The sequence below is a fragment of the Eptatretus burgeri genome, chromosome 3, assembly GCF_056783735.1.
Source record: "Eptatretus burgeri isolate ZD-2024b chromosome 3, Ebu_testis_v1, whole genome shotgun sequence".
NCBI lineage: Eukaryota > Metazoa > Chordata > Myxini > Myxiniformes > Myxinidae > Eptatretus > Eptatretus burgeri.
In genome coordinates, this window is record NC_140963.1 from 140,612,912 (window position 1) to 140,623,353 (window position 10,442).

The 10,442-nt window shown below is 38.4% G+C and overlaps 1 long non-coding RNA gene across 1 annotated transcript in view; it reads right to left on the reverse strand.

Moving 5' to 3' along the window:
* LOC147031148 (uncharacterized) overlaps nucleotides 1-8,270 on the reverse strand; it is a 67,296-nt gene extending 59,026 nt beyond the window's left edge. The window contains exon 1 of the long non-coding RNA XR_015056681.1: nucleotides 7,384-8,270. This is a non-coding gene — a long non-coding RNA (uncharacterized LOC147031148). The remainder of the gene's footprint in view (nucleotides 1-7,383) is intronic.
* Nucleotides 8,271-10,442: the final 2,172 nt, after the last annotated feature.

Sequence of the window (10,442 nt, forward strand, 5' to 3'; positions counted from 1 at the left end):
AATATCTTGTGTTGATATTTCCCTGAAAATGGCAATTGTGAATAATATATAACAACAATCCTTTGAACATTTCTCGAATACGTTCGGTTTCTTCCATTGTAAGGAAAGGTGTGTTATCACCTTCATACTTTACATTCATTTCTCTAATCAATCTTGTAAAGCAATTCATTTTTGGTGTAAATCTAAAAGAATTATATTCCTTTTTATATTTTTTATCATCATTAATTAGAAGATAATCACAGAACATGCATTGTTTATAGGCTTTTGACTCTGTGTTTAATCCCCATCTTTCAGATGCAGGACAATTCTCAAATTTGTCATGTGGAGAATCAGGAAATTCAAGAGGCTCAAAATTGCAGCAAGTGAAGAAGGAAGTGAAGGCGTGTGCTTTATATGCAGGTCTCAGTAAGGTATATGCTGATCGGTTAAGCCATAATGACGTCACGGTTAATCAAAACGCCCATTGGTTGGCTCATCATCTTCACATCGAGCTCCCATTGGCTGGAGCAGAGTTCATCGATGATTGACGTTTGCAACCACATATTTGAGAGAGGGGGGAGAGGTTTCCCCTAAGGTCTATTCACCATTTGTTACCGTATTTCCCTTGATCTTTCCATGCTGAAAGAGACACAGAGATCGTACAAATTCCTTTGGACGACATAGTATTGGATCGGTGGTAAGGATGAAGGTTGCTTCCAACATACGTAAATGAAACGAGCTCCGACCTTGGCCCAATATCCTGAACATATCTGCATTGTACTGGTCTGCACAGAAAGGGTTGGCAACCAGGTGTTGTGCAATGGCAGATGAAGCAGGTACAGTGGCCGGTGGTTTCTGGATATTTCTACATGCTCGCGCACTGGTTGTGTTCTAAAACCCACAATCTATCTTCGAATCGCCAAGGGGATGTGTTGTTTGATCCGATCAGCCAACCTTAGTGTTGTGCGGCCCACGTGCAGAACTTCACATCGGCACTTAAACTTATAAATAACAATGCTGGTTTGTGAGGTGGGTAGCGCATCCTTGTTGACTGACGTCAGCAAATGGCGAGAGGTAAATATTACTCGGGGTTGCACAGCCAGAAACGTACTGGATACAATAAGTTTGATTTGTACTTCAAACCTTCGTGATGATTGCCCTTTCTAGGGCATCCTGATATAGACTGGACATTTGTCCAAACCAATCTTCTGATCTCTTGTCGTGTTTAGAAACTTGTATATGTATCTCTTAACTATATGCTCAGGATAACCATTTTCACTGAGTATATTCATGATTTTGTCAATTTCAGCAGGAAGATTACAAGGTGAATAAATCCTCTGTGCTCTGTTAACCAGGATATTGATCAAGGCCATTTTGTACCTCGTGGAGCTGTAGGAGTCCCAGCGAGTATACTTTCCTGTGAAAGTTGGCTTCCGGTAGACGAATGTTGTGAAACCAAGGTTGGATCTATCAACCAACACGTCCAAAAATGGTAACATGTTTGACGATTCCAGCTCCGTGGTAAACTTCAGCGCTGGATGTAGTGTGTTGAGCCATGCCTGGAAATTGTCACATGCCGTCCGAGACTCAAACAAAGCAAAAATGTCATCAGCATACCAATAGTATATGACAGGGGAATTGACCCCTTGCTGACCAGTCAGTTTCTGCATTTCATGATAGCCTACAAAGATATTTGCACGAGCTGGGCCTAATGGAGAACCCATGGACACACCGTCCATTTCAACATACATCATGTTGTTAAAACTGAATTCCACCTCCTTTGTTGCTGTGTTCATTAATTCAACGAAGATGTGTTCCGAGATCTTTATCGGCTATCATGAGGCTCCCCCCTCTCTCAAGGATGTGGTTGCAAACGTCAATCATCGACGAACTCTGCTCCAGCCAATGGGAGCTTGAGGTGAAGATGATGAGCTGACCAATGGGTGTTCGCATTAACCGTGACGTCATTATGGCTGAACCAATCAGCGTCTACCTTATTGAGACCTGCCTATAAAGCACATGCCTTCACTTCCTTCTTCACTTGCTGCGATTTTTTTACCCTGAGGAGTGCAGCACGAAAAGCTTCGGTCACCATTATTTCGTGTTTGTTTGTATCCATATTAAAGTTCTGTATTACCAAACATCTGTTTATATATTTATCTTTATTCAATTTTACATCCTTGACATATTTCTCAGTATCTTTTACAAATGAAGAGATTGATTGAAACTTGCCTTTTGTGTCTTGATACATTGTATTTATTAAGTGAAAAAGGTTGGAGGATAACATGGTTTTAAGCACAGATTCACCTATAAATTAAACAGAATTTTCATGAAGAAAACTTTATTTTAAGCAAAGTTTTGTTATATAAATATGGTGAATACAACATACTGCGATGTTTGTAATCATGAATATAAATGTTATAAAAAACACCTTCAAACCAACAAACACACATTCAATCTTTTCAGACAAATATCTCCACTTGACCAAGAAACAAAACATTGTGATAGATGTGATAATGATATTCTTAAATTTTTTTTAAAAATAAACACCTTCAATCACACAACACAAGAACAATGAAGAAAGGGAAGGTGCCACTAAATTCTCCATTGAAAACACTGATGGGGCATTTAAAGGAGATATAAAAATAAGATTGTTTCGCTTTCAAGATGTTGGACCATCTTCAATCATGGAAGCTGTTGATATGGTTAAACAAAGTATTGAAACTATAATTAAAAACACATTAAGTGAAATGAAAACTTTTAAGTTTTATATGGGAGTAAAATTGAATATGGTAAGAGAAGGTGATGAAACTACTCCCAATATGAGGACAAACCCTCACTTTATCTCATCATTTCAAGATTTTGTAAGATGTGATGTTTACGATGAACTCCAGAGACAAGAACAAGATGTTGATAACACCACTGTAGTAGGTAGTGGATTTGCGATTACAAAAATAATCTTTTTAGATATACACATCATAAAATCAGATCCTTTTCAAGCTTCTTCTTGTATTGATTTACCAAAAGAGATAAAACTTAAGAAAGCGGTTGTTAATATTCAAAACAAAGATAATAAATGTTTTCTATGGTCTGTTCTTGCTCACTTACATCTTCCACAATGGAAACCTGAAAGGGTTGAACATTATAAGAAATACGAGAATACTTTAAATGTTAAAGATTTAAAGTTTCCAATGTCATTGAGAGATATTCCTAAATTTGAGAAAATGAATAATCTATCTCTTAATGTATATGGATTAACGGATGCAAACAAAGTTCAGGTATTAAAATTTTCAAACAAGTACAAAAATGATGAAACACATATTGACCTTCTCTACTTTACTTCAAAGGAAAAATCACATTATGCTTTCATCAAAAATTTCTCAAGATTAACCAAATCACAACTATATAAGAGAAAATGTAAAACGTATCCTTGTAAGAGATGTCTCAACTCCTATCACACAAAAGAACGATTAAATCAACATTCGAAATATTGTAGTTATCATAAATCAACCATAATCAATTTACCAAAAACAGGTTCAAACATATCATTCAAAGATTTTAACAAATCCATAAAACATCCGTTTGTGATAAATGCTGATTTTGAAAGTATCCTTGAAAAGATAGATACTGTTTCTCCAAATCCAAATAAATCATACACAAATAAATATCAAAAACATACTCCTTGTGGTTTCTGTTATTATATCAAATCATCTGTTGGTGATGAATACAAGTTAGAACTTTATAGAGGAGAAGATGCCCCAGAGGAGTTTGTACGACGATTGGAAAAAGACTGCATAAGACAAAGAGAAATAATGATTAAAACCTAGAAACCAATGTCATTAACAAAGGGAGAGAAAAAGGAATTTAGAAAGAACAGTATCTATCATATTTGTGAGGAAAAAATTGAGGGAGAGGTCAAAGTTAGGGATAATTGTCATCTTACTGGAAAATATAGAGGTCCAGCTCACTCCCGTTGTAATCTTATTTACAAGCCCCCAAACTTTATTCCTGTATTTCTTCACAACAACGCTCACTATGACACACATCTATTTAAAAATGAACTTTCAAAAACATCTGGAGAAATTTCTGCCATTCCTAACACAGATCAAAAATACATCTCATTCACAAAAATAATTCATACATCCCCCATAACCCATATCAGATTTCTTGACACATACAAGTTTATGGCAAGTCCATTATCTAACTTAGCATCAAATATTAAAAACTTACCAAATCTTAAATCACATTTCTCAAATCAAGAAGAGATTGATCTCTTATCACAAAAGGGAATATATCTGTATGACTACATGGATTCATTTGAGAAGTTTAAAGAAACACAACTTCCTTCAAGGGAAAGTTTCTATAACAAGTTGAATAAAACTCATATTTCTGATAAAGATGATACACAAGCTAAAAAGGTTTGGGAGAAGTTTAATATAAAGAATCTTGGAGAATATCATGATTTGTATCTTAAAACTGATGTATTGTTATTGGCTGATGTGTTTGAAACTTTTAGAACAGTCTGTCATAATAAAAATTTATTATGGATTCGACCCCGCTCACTATTACACAGCCCCCGGTTTGGCTTGGAGTGCGATGTTAAAAATGACAAAACAGAATTTGGAATTAATCAGTGATATAAATATGCTTTTAATGATAGAGAAGGCTAAAAGAAGAGGAATATCTCAAGTATGTTCCAAGAGATATGCTAAAGCAAATAACAAATATCTTCCTCATTATAATAAGAATGAGGACAACTCTTACCTGATGTATTATGATGCTAACAATTTGTATGGGTGGGCTATGTCTCAATCTCTACCTTATGGAAAACTTAAATGGGTTAAAGAAAAACATCATGAAAAAGTTTTACAAGCATTGTTGTCTCCTCTCAAAAAGAATTGGATGAAGCTGAAGTTGGATATTATTTTGAGGTTGATTTAAAATATCCAGAAGAACTTCATAATAAACATAAAGACCTACCTTATGCCCCTGATAAAGAAAGTCCAAGAAAAGAATGGTTAAGTGATTACCAACAGTCATTTAATATAAAAGGTAAATCTCCAGAAAAACTACTTACGACATTAAATGATAAAGAAAGTTATGTTTTGCATCAAAGGAACTTGAGACAATATTTATCTGCTGGGTTGAGAGTGAGGAAAATTCATCAGATTTTGAAATTTAAACAGTCATTGGTTAAAGAAGTATATTGATTTTAATACAAAAAGGAGAACAGAAGCAAAAACAGATTTTGAGAAGGACTTTTATAAATTAATGAATAATGCTTTATTTGGAAAGACTATGGAAAATGTTAGGAATCGACAAAACATAAGACTTGCTACATCTTGGAAACAGGCTTCAAAGTTAATTAATAGACCAAGTTTTGAGCGAGCGGAGGTGTTTTCAGAGAACTTTTGTGCTATTCATTTGAAAAAAGAGAGTATTGAAATGGATAAACCTATTTATATAGGAACATCAATTCTTGACTTGTCAAAGTCGTTAATGTATGACTATTACGATAATAATTAAAAATCAAAGTATAAGGATAATGTGTCACTGTTATATATGGACAGAGATAGTTTTATATTAGAAATTAAGACAAGTGATGTATATGAGGATATGATTGATAATATTGATACATATATATATATATATATATATATATATATATATATATATATATATATATATATATATATATATATATATATATGATACAAGTAATTATAAGTCAGGTGATGTGTTGTTTTCATCAAAGAATGAAAAGGTTATTGGTAAGTTTAAAGATGAATTGGGTGCGAAGGTCATGAGTGAATTTATAGGATTGAGATCAAAGTCTTGTGATTTTACGTATATTGATAATAATAACATTGAAAGGTGTGATAAGAAGCAAAAGGGAATAATGAAAAATATAATCAAGGAAACAATAAATTTTAAACATTATTACAACTGTTTAACCTTAAAGAAGGAAGAATACAGAAAAATGAATATAATAAGAAGATATAAACAATTATATACAGAAGAGATAAATAAGAAAGCATTAGGAGCTGTTGATGATAAAATATATAATTTAGAGAATGGAATCAATAGTCTCCCATATGGTTATTGGTTATAAGTACAATTGCTAAGATATTGGGTTGGGGATTTTAATGGGCTAACACCGTCTTTTTACACATTTATATATGATAGAACCAAGCAATAACCAAACCAAAGAGTGGAGATGTAATCAGCCTTGGTATGTAAATGGAATACATAAAGAATGTGAGAAATATCAAATAAGTCTTATTGAAGAAATAACCGGGGTAAAAGTAGAGAAAACAAATAAGTGGATAAATTTAATTACAAATACGTTGGAGGATGTAAAGAAAAAAAATTAATATCCTTGAATGGACTGAAAACGTTGATGGTTATCAATTGCACAATGAAAAAACAATTTACGACAATCTCAAAATGATATGTGGTTCAGGAGGTGGTCAAGAGCATTGAGAGAAGTTTATCATTTCATTTCTGCTCAACAAAGACACTTAAACCAATAACTAAGTTCCAAAGTAATCTTTGTAAATATACTTGATGGTGATGAATGTAATAGGAATATTAAGTTATTCCCTGAAATCGAACATGGACAAATATTCGTTGGTTCGCTCTTTGAGTGGAATGAAAATATGAAAGGGAAGAAGTGCTTTAATCAGTAAGTCTCAATTTTACATTTGCTTGTATGGGAGGGGGAGAAAATCAGTCTCCTATTTTGGGCTTTTGGGGCTTGAGTTAGAAAGTTTTCCCTTTTTCCCCATTCATTTGAATGGAAGTCCCAGAAACTCCATTAATCCTCTACTCCTCCCTTACCTCAAATGGCCACACTGCTGATACTGCACGTGAAAAGGCTGAATGCCTAAACTCTGTGTTTGCATCGAAATCTTGTATCCGAAATACATCGATTTCTGTCCCGATCTTACCCAGTCTCACCCAACTGTCCCTGGACTCTGTGTCGTTTTCTTCTGACAAAGTGGAGAGTTTGCTGTCAAACCAGTTCCGGTTCTGGGTTTGGAGCGTCGGCAGATCTCCTTCAGGGCTTTCCGGTGACGATCTCAAAGTTAAGTTTCCGGTCATTATCTGTCCCGTTTTAACTGTTTATTTTCTTACGTGCATGTTACTGTGTTCCTAGTTCGGTTTTGTTTCAAAAATCATGCTATTTTGTGTGATTTTGTCAACCTTGTCTTTCCAAGTGCTTGAGGCCTACCCATCGTTCCCCTCGGTGTACGATCGTCTTTATGTGCATTTTCTCCCCATGACATTCAATTTATATCTTCTCCACTTTCCAAACATCCCCCATCCCTCCCAACTAAACACTATTTCTTGTCTTAAATCCCCCCCACCCCGCCAAAAAAAAGTTTCTCCTTCCACACTCACGAGTCTCGATCTTTCTTCTTCTTCTTTTCTGCTTCCTCTTCTTCCTATTCTTCTTCTTCTTCTTGCTTCTGCCGGCACACCATCTTTATTCAATTGAGCTGGCCCTCTCACGCCCTCACCTTAATGATTTCTTCCTTCCTACAACCTTCCATTCCCGAACCTTTCCGATTCTTCAAAAATACATCAAGAAATAAAAATCTTCCTTGTATCCTTTCGATCTATACACCTCCTGGAACCACGTGTCTATCTCTCTCTCTCTTCCTGGTACTTTTCATCGACCCAGCAGCTTCACACTGCGTTTACAGTTCCAAATTCACCACACACTTCCACCTTCCCTTTTCCAAATGTTACGCAATCCTTATTTAAAATAAATAATTTCACTTTTGACTATACACCTCTCAGAGCCAAGTGCTTCTCCAGTAACCACGTGATCTGTTTACACCCCCTGCATTTACAGATCCTATTTCACCATTCACCTCACGATTTTTTCTACAACACTTCCATTACCTAATCTGATGAAAACTCTCTCAAACAATAATAATCTTCATCTTCCTCTTTCACACGTGTGGTACTCTTTACTGTATCATAATGCACGACTCTTCTACTATTTAAACAGACTGCTCTCAATTCAACCTCTCCTTCATTCCTTGCCTAAAAAATCCAACTGTTACAGCATTTCTTCTCTCCATTCTCATAATTCGCCTTTATTACATCCATCAAGAAACGTGTTTCATCACATCTCTGACCTAAAACTTTTTAAAACCCCAGTTTTCTATTAATGTTCGCTTTCCATCAACCATTCTTTTTTTCCAACTTCAGTGCCAACTCACTCCTGTCACCCCTCACTCTCAAAGCAACCATCCCACTCTTCTACCTCCAAGCTTCGCTCTCACCTCTCTCAAAAACTCCCCCTCACCTTTCTTTCACCATGCACCCCCCTCAGTCATCCTTCCCAAAGTTGCCCCCCCCTCTCATCCACAAAGCTGCCTCCTTCCACTGCCCTCTCACCTCCATCTCTTCACTCCACCTCCTCAAATCCTCAATGGCCTTCTTCCCCCTCTCTTCTCCCCCCTCTCCCCCAGCACCACAGAGCCTTTTCTCCTCCTCATCCGGCCCCCTCCCCTAGCTATTCTGCAATCCCCTGCACTCCTTCAACAACTCTCCTTACCTCACCTCCCCCCCAGCCCTTGTCTTACCCTCCCCTCCCACCCCCTGCACCCAAAGCCTCCTCCCCTCCCTCTTCTGACCATGTCCTTGTCAAAGTGGAAGTCTCTCTGGCTGTTATCAGAGAACCACCTCACCGCCGTCGAGTCTGGCATTTCAGTCCAGCTGACTGGCAGGGTCTCCAAGCAGCCATCAAACTTATAGACTGGTCTCTTATCACTACTTTCTCCAACATCAACTCATCCTGGGAATTCTTTCAAAGAAACTTGCTCTCCCTCATGCACAGATTTATCCCCTCTAGTCTTCAGTTGTCCGACCCTTCCTCCCGTCCTTGGTTCATGGAAGCTCGTGGTGAGGCAGTTGTCCTTAAACAACTTGCCTTTGCCCCATTGAAAGCAAACCCAACTGAGGGTAATCTCAGTTCCTTCCATAAAGCTCGGAACAAGTGTGTTTCTTCCCTCAGGAGATCCAGAAAACAATATCTTTCAAAGCTCAAGTCTGAACTTTCAAACCTCTCTCCCTCCTCAAAATCCTGGTGGCATCTAATCAAATCTGTTTCTGGTATATGTGCCCGATCCATCCCATCCCTTACCTCAAATGGCCGCACTGCTGATACCACTCGTGAAAAGGCTGAATGCCTAAACTCGGTGTTTGCAGCAAAATCTTGTGTCCAAAACCTATCACTTTCTCTACCCACCTTACTCAGTCGCACCCAACTGTCCCTGGACTCTGTGTCCTTTACCCCTGATAAGGTGGAGAGTTTGCTGTCAAACCTCGACTCAGATGCTGCAACCGGTCCAGACGGCATCAGCCCACGTGTCCTAAAAACCTGCTCTTCTGCTATTGCTTACCCTCTCTCTGTTCTATTCACCCTCTCATTTGCTCAAGGTCATCTGCCATGTGCTTGGAAATCAGCAAACGTCACTGCCCTGCACAAAAAGGTGCAAAAACAGATCCCTGCAACTCCAGACCAATCAGCCTTCTCCCAATCATCAGCAAGGTTATGGAATCCATCATCGCTTCAGACATTAAATCATTCCTCTTCTCCAATGGCCTGGTTTCCGATCAGCAATTTGGTTTCAGACCAAGTCACTCTACCCTGGATATGCTGCTTTTGCTCTCCCAACAATGGATGGAGGTCCTCAATGCCAGAAAGGAAATCCGAGCCATATCCCTGGACATACCATGTGCTTTTGCTACGGTCTGGCACCCTGCCCTGCTCTCCAAACTCTCTTCCTATGGTATCCAAGACCATCTCCACTCATGGCTCGCAGACTTCCTCTCCTGTCGATGTCAACGTGTGGCCCTAAATGGAGTTCTGTCATCCCCTCTTCCTGTCCAGGCAGGAGTTCTTCAAGGTAGCGTTCTGGGCCCTGTTCTTTTTCTGGTTTTCATCAATGATCTCTCCGACTCTGGAAAATCCTCAATATCTCTTTGCTGATGACTCCACCATCTGCCGTACCATTGGTCATCCCTCAGACCAGCAAGCAGTAGCTTCTTCGCTCACTGCAGATCTGGGTAAAATCACAAACTGGTCCAACACGTGGAACATGTCTTTCAATCCAGACAAATCTCACACTCTCACTATGTCCCTCCAAAAGGACCGTTTAGTACCCCGCCCCCATCCACTTTCTCAACAATCCTCTGGAAGAAGTCCTTTATTTCCAGCTTCTGGGTCTCACTATCTGCCATGACCTTTCCCGGGAAAACCACATTTCAATCCTTGCCTCCAAAGCCAGTCGCCGACTGGGAATCCTCCATCATGCAAAGTCCTTCCTCGGCTCACCTGAGCTCCTGACCACTTACAAAGCTTTTGTCCGCAGCCAAATGGAGTACTGCTTTCCCCTCTGGGCTGGTGCTCCTGCCTCCCACCTTTCTCGGCTTCACGCTGTGGA